General features: G+C 41.3%; 1 protein-coding gene across 2 annotated transcripts in view; it reads left to right on the top strand.

Moving 5' to 3' along the window:
- The first annotated feature begins 652 nt into the window (after positions 1-652).
- The window catches only part of Adtrp (androgen dependent TFPI regulating protein), an 82738-nt gene continuing 70793 nt past the window's right edge, over positions 653-12597 (top strand). The window contains exon 1 of one of the 2 annotated variants that reach the window (XM_031359061.1): positions 653-847. The gene's annotated coding sequence lies outside the window, so the exon portion shown is untranslated. Of the gene's footprint in view, positions 848-950; positions 1078-12597 lie in introns of those variants that run through there. The other variant, XM_031359060.1, reaches the window with a different exon arrangement.

Genomic DNA, 12597 nt, shown 5'->3' with positions numbered 1-12597 from the left:
AAGCCTATAGCAGCAGAGTCAGGATCTAAAGCCAAGTCTGACGGATTTGACCACTCGACCAGTCCATCCCCATTTTGTTCAGTGTTGTTCTTGGGCACTAAAACGCCTTCATGTGCCATGAAGCATTTCTGCTCATAGGAAGGAGGGTCAGAAGAGGGTTCATGTCTCGGGAGCCCATCCACGCTCCAACCATGACAGCTTTGATTTGATTTCTTTTTATAATTTAGGACTCTGGAATCAGATTTTGTTTGAGAGACAAGAAAAGAAGATAATGGTGCTTTTTAAAAAAACGTTTGAAAAAAAATAGTGACAATGAATTCATGTTATTTTGTGGAACAAATTCCAAAGGCCTTGTAACTTCTCATTAAGTAGAGGTTTCAAATAAAGGACACCCGTTCGAAGCTTAGAGACAGAAAGGTAGGATTTGTGCACACTCACACCTACAAATGTGCTCTTATGTGGTCAGACATTTCTATGCCCTATCTTTATCCCAAGATTCATGCCCGTTTCTGGCCCAGGACAATGCCAGCCTTAGTAGGAGTTGCCTCTAAACTCCCACTCACTGGAAAAAAAAAAATAGTGGCCACACCCACATTTCCTGGCAGTCCTAGCTGCCATGTCATCAGTCAACTATGCTGTCTGCTCACCTTGGAAAGCAGCAACCAAGTAACTCTCTAAACCAGGGCTGCCTGCCCTTTCCATTAGCAAAATGAGTTCCCACCAGCCCCCCGAGGGAGGCCTTAGCTTTTTTTTTTATCATTCCGAGTCATAAGGCTGAAATCCAGGAAGAGCCATTCCGAGGAACCCCGGCAATGTGAAGCCAGGTCTTAAGAGAAATAGCTTGCAGGTGAGTGTCCCTCCTCCCTGCCCTGGCCACTGGCCAGGGCAGAGAGGGATGGGTGAGATCAGGGGAGGGGCCACTGGATCACCCACTCCCATAGAACACTTCTTATCTTCCAGACAGAGCATGTCTTAGTAAGGTGGTGATCTGGGCCAGGAAATTCTCCTGACCACTGGAAATTGGGCTTGATCTCAAGCTCTCTGCGTTTTCCTTGATAGAAGACCCAGGTAGTTAAGGTGAGTTCCGTGTCACCGCCACGTGTAAGATTCAGAAGCCCATGCAGATGAACAGTCGCTAGGAGGGTGAGACTTGGAAGAGGGTGGGAAGGGAGGTAGATTTTGTAGAGCTTCCTAAGTAAGGCTCTATCTTGATTTTTCTGAACCTTCCGATGTGCCAATAAATCACTACCAAATGTCTGCTCAAATATAGTTCAAGTGTGAGATTCCATGAGAAGGTTTAACGCTACTAACTGCTTTGGGAAGGTTGGGGGAAGGTGCTGGAGAATGATCCTGACCACTAGATAAGTTGGATGGAGGGCAGAATTTTTTCATCTTCTGTTCCCTATTTTCAATTAAACATTACATAAGGAATCTTGTTGGCTCATTATCCCCAAGATTTCCCAGCTGGCTACTGGTATCGAACAACAATCCTCTAGCTAGATAATGCTTCCTGGTCCCTTTAAGAAAGAGCCAAGGCAGACTGGGACTCACCAGCCACAGATTAAAAAGTGCAGTCTCTGGTGGCAGTAGGGTGCTTTCAAAATCCTCTCCAGTGACTTGCCGGGGCACCACTCCTTTCCTAATCCAGCCTAAATTTTCTCCAAACCCTCCCGGCGCACCCCCCCCCCCCCCCCCCCCCCCCCCCCGAGCCTGTTGAAGTCAGCAGCTCAGTAGCCAAACAACATTGGACTTGTATTACTAAAAGGGGCCCTGGAAAAATAACCCTTGTATGGCAGGTTCAGCTGCAGAGTGATCAACCATTCTGGAAGACCTAACACATGCTGATCACTGATCAAAGCACCTAAGGTGTGTCCCTTCCTTTCTCCCACAGCCTTGGTTACACACCCATACGAGCTGTGCTTGTGAGCAACTGGCCCATCCAGAGTTGCAACTCCAGTCCCTAGCCACACAGGATGAGTTAGTTACCCATAGAAAGTCAGATGCTTAGAAATACAGAAAATGTCCTTTCCTCCTCTTTCTTCTGTGCAAAGCCTAGAGATGCGATTGTAATGCATGTCTTTCTTTGCAATGGGAAGAGTCTGAGACAGAAGAGTAAAATGTTTAGTGCAGCCTTGTCTGCCTGAGTTCCAAGACCTCATGCTGTGATGTGATCTATCTGAGAGCATAGAGGAGGATGGAGAAGGTCACACTGGCCCTACACACACACACACACACACACACACACACACACACACACACACACACACACACCTAATGGTAAACTGCTATTGACTCTATCATGACAGTTAGACATGGCATGGTGCGTATCTGCTACACCCATAACAATTCTTTGTGTTCTTCACTGGGGATGGAATTGGTCCATAGATACCTGCAAAGCACAACAGAGAGGGAGAAAGTGTTTGGATCGGAGTCTATGCTAGCCTCAGAAGGACTGAGATTGCAAGGGGTTAGACGTCCTGTGGATCCAGTTTAGTTAGGATCACCTCCAGGAGGTTTCAATAAGAAGCAAATACAGATTTACATTTGAGGATACACATTGTTGAAGTTAAGAGAGAAGATCTATCCTTCCGTTCACACAAAAGGAGCCCCCCAAGCCCTGTTCTCGCTACTGGGACCTCATAGTACAGACTGCAGGCAGTGTGTGAGAGAAACAAGTGCTAGACATTCACAATGTGGTCGGAACAAACCAGCTCTATCGGCTACAGCACACCAATGACTACTGAGAACAATGAGGAAGAACCTGAACTTGCTAACCAATTACACTTATTACCTCTATAAAAGATCATTTCTCTCAAGAGACATGAAGCTGGTGGGTGCTTAAAAATTACTGTCTTTGAGACATCTGAGATATTACTTTATTTCCATTTCACAAAAATAATTCTTTGCTTCATCAGTGCCGCACCTGGGGTCCTATTTTCAGGGCCATGTGTTCATATTGGAGTGTAAGCAGGAAAACATGCGTCCTCGTTGTGTTTGGAGACTAGTCCTGTTGCCCTCAAAGCAACCTGGCTGTAGAAATCAGCAGAGTAGGCACTTAGCAAACTGTGATTTCAACATAACAGCACTATCTGCTCCACTAATTGTCCGAATTGTTATCTGGAAAGGGCTAAGCAAATCTCTGTGAAAATAAACAAAGTATTTAAGAGAATCACTTCTGGGAGATTTTGTCAGAGAAACCCACACCAGTATTTCCTGGTAGTCATTCTATATGTCTCTTCTTATGCTTAACATCTATATTAAAACATCTTTATTAGTCATATATATATGTATATATACATATATATGTATATATAAAGCCTTAAAGATATTAACATTAGCCACATTAGCCATTGGGAAAGGAAGATTTAATGCTGAGCTGAAGGGTTGGAGGGAGAGTTTCTCATTTTAATGTAAATACCTTTGCATATTTTAAATCTCTAAACAGCATTTCTTGGGTCCATACCCAAGGGGAAAAATGATTCCTTACTCTTTGTTTGTTCCAAGACAAGTCGCCCTCTTTAGCACAGGCTGCCCTGCAACTTGTTGTTTAGTTTGTCTGGGTATATTTCCTATCTGGGAAATAGGATCAGTTATGTAGGGTCCATTGCTAAGCCTTAAAAGCTTTTAAAAAATAAGTTAATCAAGCTCTGGTGACCTTGAATAACTCCCTTGAGGCAAGTAGCACATCTGAACACCATATGGTATTTGTACTCTGGTTTGGTACTTTAGTGAATGTGTCTTGAGATAAAGATTCACACTTGACATAAGTCTCATTATTAGTCATGAACTAAAATGTCCATTGGAAACATACTTGATATTTAAAGACAAATTCAGAAATAATTCTAGGTAGGTATAATGTTTAAGTGATAGTTTCTAAAGGGTCACTTAGTTTACTTAGGATAGGTTCTTCTTTAAGAGGGAGAAGGAAAATTAATAGTCATTTTTGAATTTCAAGGATGGAAACACAAATTTATACCCTCCACCAATTACCTCATCCACTCCTGTCAATTCTGGGGCAAAGTTCAGGCTGCGTTGTAAGGTTCGAATTATTTTGTTTTAACCAGTGCCAAGGATCACTGTATTAGTGACCTGCTAATCTTATTTCTCCCACAATGCAGGAGTATAGGAGTACAATCTTCATGGGGTGAGGGCAAAGTCTCTAGGCAAAGGCTGATTCTCCACCCTTCCTCAGACAAGTCAAAGCAGAACTTTTGGGTGTGGGATTCGGAATCCTATTTTAAAACAACACTTTCATGCACTTCTTATGTACCATTTGAGGAAGTTTGATAATCACTGTCAAAGAAAGAGGGAAATTTGTGTGTTAAAAAACAAAATAAAGGGACTGGAGAGATGGCTCAGCGGTTAAGAGCACTACTGACTGCTCTTCCAGAGGTCCTGAATTCAATTCCCAGCAACCACATGGTGGCTCACAACCATCTGTAATGGGATCTGATACTCTCTTCTGGTGTGTCTGAAGACAATGACAGTGTATTCACATATATAACATAAATGAATCTTTAAAAAGAAGAAGCCTCCCCCCCCCCAACACAGTGAGGCATGCTTGTAATTGTAGGATGAAGGAGGCTGAGGCAAGGGAAGAAGATTGTTCATTTGCAGCCAATATGTAATTGAAAGCCAGCATACTGCACAGAGAGATGCTGCCTTGAAAGGAAAACAATGAACCAAGACCAGTGGCTTTGACTTTGTAACTATGTCAGTGATTGTGACTCTGGTCTCCACTACCACCCTCCAGTGACCAGAAATGCACAGGCTGATTTACTGTGACCCACACTGCACTGCAAGAGATAAATATCTAAGCAATAAGGGCTTTTTAACAAAATGTTGCCGGGCTATGGTGGCACATGCCTTTAATCTCAGCATTTGGGAAGCAGAGGCAGGTGGATTTTCTGAGTTCACGGCCAGACTGTTCTACAGAGAAAGTTCCAGGAAAGTCAGGGCTATACAGAGAAACTCTGTCTCAAAAAAAAAAAAAAAAAAAAAAAAAAGAAGTTACCAATCTCTCCCCTCAGATGCTCAAAGAGACCCAAGACATCATAACTGATAGGGACCACTGTGCTTCAAGTGACAACTAGTATTATATTTAGTTGGAAATTCTCTAGAATGGAACATATTTTTGAGCCACACAGGCAGCATGGTCGGAAAGTTTCTGGTTCCATGTTTTCATGTTATAAGTTCCCCAGCGTGGAAGTTCAAGTCTCATTCCCATATTGGAAGAATCTAAAATGCTTCTGGTCCTAAGCATTTCAGAACAGCAAACAAAGCAACACATGGGAAATTTTCAAATTAATTGGTTCTTCCCACTATAGAAGATGGCTCATTAAAATATGGATTGGTCATAGTTACCTATAGCTTTGAGTTTTTGGCTACTCTGCTTTATGCTCCCAGCAAGTTGCATGCTTGTAGCCACCTGCCTCACAGTTTTTGGATCCGAGAATAAAACACACACACACACACACACACACACACACACACACACTAGCTTACTTTTGAAATGCCTTGGCTAGCTCAATGGCTGGGGACTTCTAATCCTCTGCCTGCTACTCCAGGCCCAATCAAGGAAGTAGCCAGTGGCCACTTACCCAAAACCTCACATGGCAGGTTGGCTTTATCTCTTGCTGCTTCTACATCCATTCATCTGTCGATCCTTCTTTCTCCTCCCCGCTGCATCCTAGCCCAAGCAATTCTAAGTCCCACCCCATATCCCTTTGCCCAGCCATTAGCTACTGACATCTTTATTGATCAGTCAAAAACCAATTGGGAACAAGGACATTTAGCGTCTGGACTTGCAGGTTCCCAATTGAATCAAAGCATTAGAACCAATCTCCTACAGTTGCTAATCAATATACATTTACAAAGAGAAGAACACATCTAATTTTTGTAATGATAGAATGTAAAATCAGAGTTGCGTTCTTCAGGACCCTGATAGTTGGGATCAATTAAAGTAATAAGACATAGTCACAATACGGTGCCAGAACACAGTCACATGTGACCCCTCTTAAACTTATTTATAATTTAATTGAAGAAAGTAGTGAAAGGGGTCCACTTCCAGAGGGAGGATTTGAGCTGTAGTTGGGAGATAGGTTAACAGTTGGAATGCACAAGCCTATTGCAAGAAAACAAAATTCAATTTAAAAAATTGTAGTGGATTAGAAATTGCCTAGAATCGGGAACACAAAGCTGTTATAATATTTTAATGAGGCAACCAATACCCTTCTATTCTCCAAAGAGCTGAAAAATGACATAACGAGAAGATTTACTGAAGATTTACTTTTAGCTCCTGGTTTCATAAGAGTTCAGTCTGTGACTACTGGTCCCACATAGTGGTGGGACCATCATGGTGGTGAGCTATGTAGTGATGTGGGCTCTTTATTTTTAAACAGACAGGCAGTAGACAGAAGAGAAAAAAAAAACAGAGAGGACAGTGGCAAAGAATGTAGGTCCCAAAGATAAGCCCCCAGGGCTCTACTTTCTCCAGTATCTAGTCCCCAACACATCCTTTTTTTTTTCGACTTACCAATAACATCTTTGTGAGTTTATCAGGGTTTTAGTCCTGTCACTCAGTTAGAGCCTCAAGATCTAATCTCTTCTGCAGAGATTGTCACAGAACACATAGAGCTGTGATTTGCTGATGTCCTGAATATTTCATCTCTCAAGATTGGCAAACAAGATTGCAGATCCAGTTTATCCAACTGACTTAGCTTGCCTGAAGTGGCTTCAGGATTAGTGTATCCTGGGTAAACTTGGATTACTCAGTCACTCTAGTATTGTACTAGCCAATGAGAAAGACCAGGCAATGGGATTATTTAAAGAAAAATTAATTTTACTTTATAGTACTGGTCACATTCCAGTGTCTCAGGACAACCTTGTAATTAGTTGCTATGTTGAAGATCAATGAAAAAATAAAAATCTTTACCATTACAGAAAACTCTGCAGGGTAGTGCTGAGCTTGGAGGTTATTTCTCGCAGTTTCCTACAACTAACATCCCTGAAAACAGAACACTAGTCAAGGGTTGAGCATGCTCATATGATGAGGATACTGCCCCCGTGAGCACACAGAGCCTGCTCTATCAGGAAACCCGCAGCAAACTGTTTCTCAGAGTTTGTATCATGTTTTTGTCTCTGTGCCCTCAGTCTGCTTAGCTCCCAGGAATGTATGAACGCCTACTGATGTTTAGTGGAAGCAGGGGCATGACATTACAAATATTTAATGTATATGCAAACCAAACCACTTGACCCTTTTTAAATTGTCCATTAAGCATGAGAGTCCATTCATTTCCTTCCATTATAATATCTCCCTTTATGTGCTATACTGTGGGGCTAATAGCTTACAGCTGAGGGTAGCCATTCATGAAGGAAACTGCCCTTTGCAATGGGATGACTTGTAAGTCCGTTGTAGCCCTACCCCAAACATCATTTGGATGATGAGGATGTAGTGGCCATAGTCATAGAAAGGACAGCTCTCTTTCCTAGGGCAAAGGCAAATTAGCATCAGAAACAGAGACAAACTATCTGTTTGTGTGAATATCCACTCCTGAAGGATCTGAAGGGTGAGCACAGGGATTTGTTCATTTCAGAAAATTTTATTGACCACTGCTCCAGTTCTTGTTCCTGTGGCATTCAGACCAGAGAGAAGGAGAGAGAGAGAAAAAGGGAGAGGGAGAGAGAGAAGGAGGGAGGGAGGGAGAGAGAGAGATGCACTAACACATTTACTGATTTTAAAAGTATAATGTAAATGAAGATTTGTGAAGGCTGTGTTTGCAGTGATGACGGTGGTTATGAAGATGTCTAGTGTTTGTTGGGAGCTTCCCATAGGGCAGGCTCTAATCTGCTTTACATGGGAAAGTGTAGGGCAATTCTTTGGGAATCAAGGTGCTGAAAAGAGTGATGGATGAAAATGTGACATTCTATTTCTCAATATTTCTAATAAAAACTCTTGTTTAATTATGCAAAGACAGACTCTTGTAAATTATTTGTAGAGAAACAATCTTAGACTAATGAAGAAAATGGATTTTATTTAACTTCTTAAAATGATCATTTCGGCTAGGCAGTGGTGGTACATACCTTTAATCCCTCAGCACTCAGGAGACAAAGGCAGGGGGATCTCTTTGATCTCCTGGTCTACATCAGCCTGGTCTACAGAGTTAGTTCATTTTGGAAAATCTACTTCAACAGTAGTACACAAGGTTCCAATGAGACAACAGGGCAGGGCTCTGAGTTGAGATTAAAAAAAAATTTATAATAAATATAATAATAATAATTTTGAAATTACAGCTGTCATTTCTGCCAATCGTTCACCCTATATGCTTTGATAACATTTAATTCCTGTGTATACTCAGATGGGATTCTTCAGTTGTCAAATGCCATAATAATGTGTGACTTAGTGTTGTAAAAAAGAAAGACATGAGATACCATGTACAAAATGCTTAGCATACTTGGGCCATTGACATGCTTAATAAACATTTCTCTTTAGTCATACAAATGGCATATTTGCTTTAATAATTTTATGAAAATAATACATGATATTAAATGGACACTGTCTACTAATGCTTACTATAATTTCCTTTCTTTGGTAGTTCATTTCTTTCTTAGTTAGAAAGTCACACCAAGCCACACAGATCCACCATCTTTTTGTCTTGTATCAATGACCTTTTTCCTACTTGAGGAGACAGAAGGAAGCTAGACTTGATATACCCTATGTCTTGGTCATTCAGAGTGTTTTAACAAAATATACTGTAGACCAAGTAGTTTAAACAACAGAAACTTATTTCTGTATAGTCATGGGTGATGGGTAGTAGTCCAAGATCAAGGTGCCTGTTCATTCAGTTACTTGTGAGGGTGCTGATCCTGGCTACATCTTCACATAAGGCAGAGAAAGACAAAGTTGTCTATAGTCTCTTCTGATATGGGCATCAATCCTATGATGAGAGCTTCCCAAAGTCCCCATCTCCAAGCACCATCTCACTGGTGAGTGGAGTTCCAACATAGGGATTTGGAGACAAGGGGCACCGATGGTCCCTAGCACTCATGTTCTGTTCAGGGGCTCACTGGCAAGGGATGGGAATCATGTAGCACTGTCTTACGAATTCTGAGTATTGGAACAGTGGCTTTCTTTTTGGTGGAGCTACTAAATGACCCACCATCCAGCTTCCTATTGTCTACTTCTGAGCTATAGGACAACGTGGTGTGGTAAAGAAACTAAATTACTAAGCAACTTCTATAGCACCTATTTTTTTTTAAATCATCATTAGTTTACTGAAGTCATGAGGACTAATTCCATCTTTAAGTGGGAAAAAAAATCCCAAGTTTTCCAACCTTTCGTGGGATCTATTTAGTTAGTGTGTATTTCCTTCATCATTGATCTAACACCATGCCTATTACCTGATTTCTTAAGAACAATGATTAAGAGAAAAGGGGGATCTGTGAAGAAAGTAAAACACACACAACACACACACACACACACACACACACACACACACGAGCACAAATGTGGTCTCCTCAAAGAAGACTCACCAAGAAGAAAAGACCTTTAGGTCTAGAGACATGGCTCAGTGGGTAAGAGCACTGACTGCTCTTCCAAAGGTCCTGAGTTCAATTCCCAGCAACCACATGGTGGCTCACAGCCATCTATAATGGGATTAGATGTTCTCTTCTGGTGTGTCTGAAGACAGCTATAGTGTAGTCATATAAATAAATAAATCTTGAGAAAAAAAAAGACAAACCAAGAAAAGACCCTTAGCTGATCATATTTTGGGCTATATATTTGAAATTGGTTTATTGAGAATTTGATAGGTTGTTGAATAGATTTTAATTTCCTATCTTTCTTTCTGTTCCACTGAAAATACTTCTAACTATAATTTGATCTCTGTTTTACCTAAAACAGACATCAATTCAACACTGTTTTCTGCTTTTCATATTCTATGCTTCATTTTTATAACCCTAACTCACTAGCATGCTGGTTCCTTCTGTCTCTTAGACTTGAAGATAATTCATCAACCTTGGACTTCGGGTCAATTTCAGATGCCCTTTCCAGTTCCTGAGAAATGTAGCAGGGACTAGTGGGAAATTCTGGGTCATTGAGGTCTTAATGGAAATCCCCAAATTAAGAATGAAGGTTTTCCTTCAGTTTGAAAGCTAATGTTGGCCTTAAGACAACTATGAAATATTCTTGGAAATTGTTCCCCCTGAATATTTTCTGGAAAAAAATCATAATGCTAATAGTGGGCAGCCTCGTGGCAGAACTGTTACTTCTACCACGTCTTCAACAGAAAATTTGTCTCTAAGTTGTTCCCGTAGATGTGCCTCCCAAAGCCAGATACTTCTTGTAGGTCACTAGAATATTTTCCTCAGTTGGTAGCCACAAGCTATCATGTTTGTTCTCAACCTGTGGATCCCAGCTCCTCAGAGGGTCTAATGGCACCTTTCACAGAGGTTACCTAAGACCATTGAAAAGCACAGATATTTAAGTTATGTTTCATAGCAATAGCAAATTACAGTTATGATGTAGCAACAAAGATAATTTTATGGCTGGAGGGTCACCACAACATGAGCAACTGTATTAAAGAGCTGCAGTACTAGGAAGGTTGAGAACCACTGTTCTAGAAGCTATTCTTATCATATTGAATGTTTACAATATTATTATATTATCATGTTGAATATTTACAACCCTAGGGGTTGTGTACAGCACCCATATGGACTGTCATCTAATGAGCCCTGCAAAGCTGTGAATGGGCAGTTATATTTATGCCTTCATTTCACAGTCAAGGAAACAGGTATAAAGTTTTACTGCCTCACACACAACCACATGAGTAGGAAGAACTGAACCCGTGGCTTGAAGTCAGGAACTTGACTTCAGACCATACACTGTTGACCGTGTATGAGGTGGTTTTCTCTTGGGAGCCCACACAGTTTCAGAAGCAAGGCAGCAGCCTGGCCATGCTAACAGACTGGTGTGGTCCAGCTGTTGCAATCATTTGCTCAGTCTTCTTTTCAGCCCTAGAATCTCCGCAGCACTATCACTGGTTATAAGCAGCTTTGACCAGCAGTAGGACAGTAGGCTGAGGCTTAGAGTTTCCTATATTGGTTCTTTGACTGCTGGGTCCAGTGTGTTCCCCTTTAGCTTCCAGTCAATATCTACTTTGAAAAGATAGCCAGCCCGATAAAAACATGGATGCTTATACGAATGTCACTAAAAATCCAAAAGAGTATATAAAATTTACTTCCTGCTAACACAGTGCTAGCCAGAGTATCTTTGGCATGAACAATAGGTCATTGTCACTGAACATAGTAGAGGCACTATTACATCTCAGAACAGAAAAAAAAAATTACCACCCCAGCTACTCAACTAAGTGAGCAAGAAAAGTGCCCTCTGTGGAAGACAACTTTGAAGAGTTTTATCTTTTCCCCATATGCACCTTTTTCATATCCTTTTTGACATGACTTCTTTTGAAACTTAAGAAATGGACAGAGGAGGAAAGGCAGAAAAAAAAGTCATAGCAGGGATTTGACATCATTCAAGATGAGGAATGCAAGGGCTGAGTCAGAGTTTCGGGACAAATGTTGCTCTGAACATCTAAGAACTAGCTACAATTCCTCTGCCCAAGGAATCCATAGTTCATAAAACATCCTCATCCCCAGGAAGCCAAGTTTTTGAGAAGCTTACTTTTGTTAGAAGTAATAAAGAGAATTGGATTTGACTTCATCTAATTTATTTTGGGCTCCTAGGAAACAAATTGGAATTGCTCAGTGTGCCCTCAGATACCCTGAGCATTCTGGGAGGTTGCTCAGTGTGCCCTCAGATACCTTGAGCATTCTGGGAGGTTGCTCAGTGTGCCCTCAGATACCTTGAGTATTCTGGGAGGTTGCTCAGTGTGCCCTCAGGTACCTTGAGCATTCTGGGAGGTTGCTCAGTGTGCCCTCAGATACCTTGAGCATTCTGGGAGGTTGCTCAGTGTGCCCTCAGATACTCTGAGCATTCTGGGAGGTTGCTCCTCAGCCATGGACACCAAAACAGCAAGCTTCAAGTTCTACGAAGATTCTGTCTTAAGGACTAAGGTAGGAGATGATAGAGGAGCACCTTTTCCTGTTCTGGCCCCTGTGTGCACACATATAAGCATGCTCACTGGAATACACAAGTGCACACACATACACATGCACACATAGTAGAGTCTTCTGATACCCAAAATTTGCATAATACAAGTGCAATGAAGCAATCATGACTAGAATCAGAAAAAAATCACATCTAGAATAAAAACAAACAGCAGTCCAATCAAATACTATAATCATCTAACAACGACTTTAAGACAACTGTTATTTTTTCAAAAATCTTCCATGAGTAATTGCCAGCTTTCTTGAAACAAGTGAAAATAGAAAATATCCTTGGAGAAATACAAATTGTAAAACAGAATCAGTTAGAAGCAGAGAACTGAGATACATATTGACAGGAGGAAATATAGTGTCAGCAATAAAATATTGCTCTCACTGCATGAGAGCAACCATGGAACCTAGAGGACCAACTGGCTGCAGAACCAGAGAGGTGTGTGGCACAGCCAAAGAAGCCAGCCAGTCTGAAAACCGGAG

This window comes from Mastomys coucha, unplaced genomic scaffold (genome assembly GCF_008632895.1).
Source record: "Mastomys coucha isolate ucsf_1 unplaced genomic scaffold, UCSF_Mcou_1 pScaffold7, whole genome shotgun sequence".
Lineage (NCBI taxonomy): Eukaryota > Metazoa > Chordata > Mammalia > Rodentia > Muridae > Mastomys > Mastomys coucha.
The sequence above is the reverse complement of the archived record's forward strand: the minus strand, read 5'-3'. Positions and strand labels throughout refer to the sequence as shown.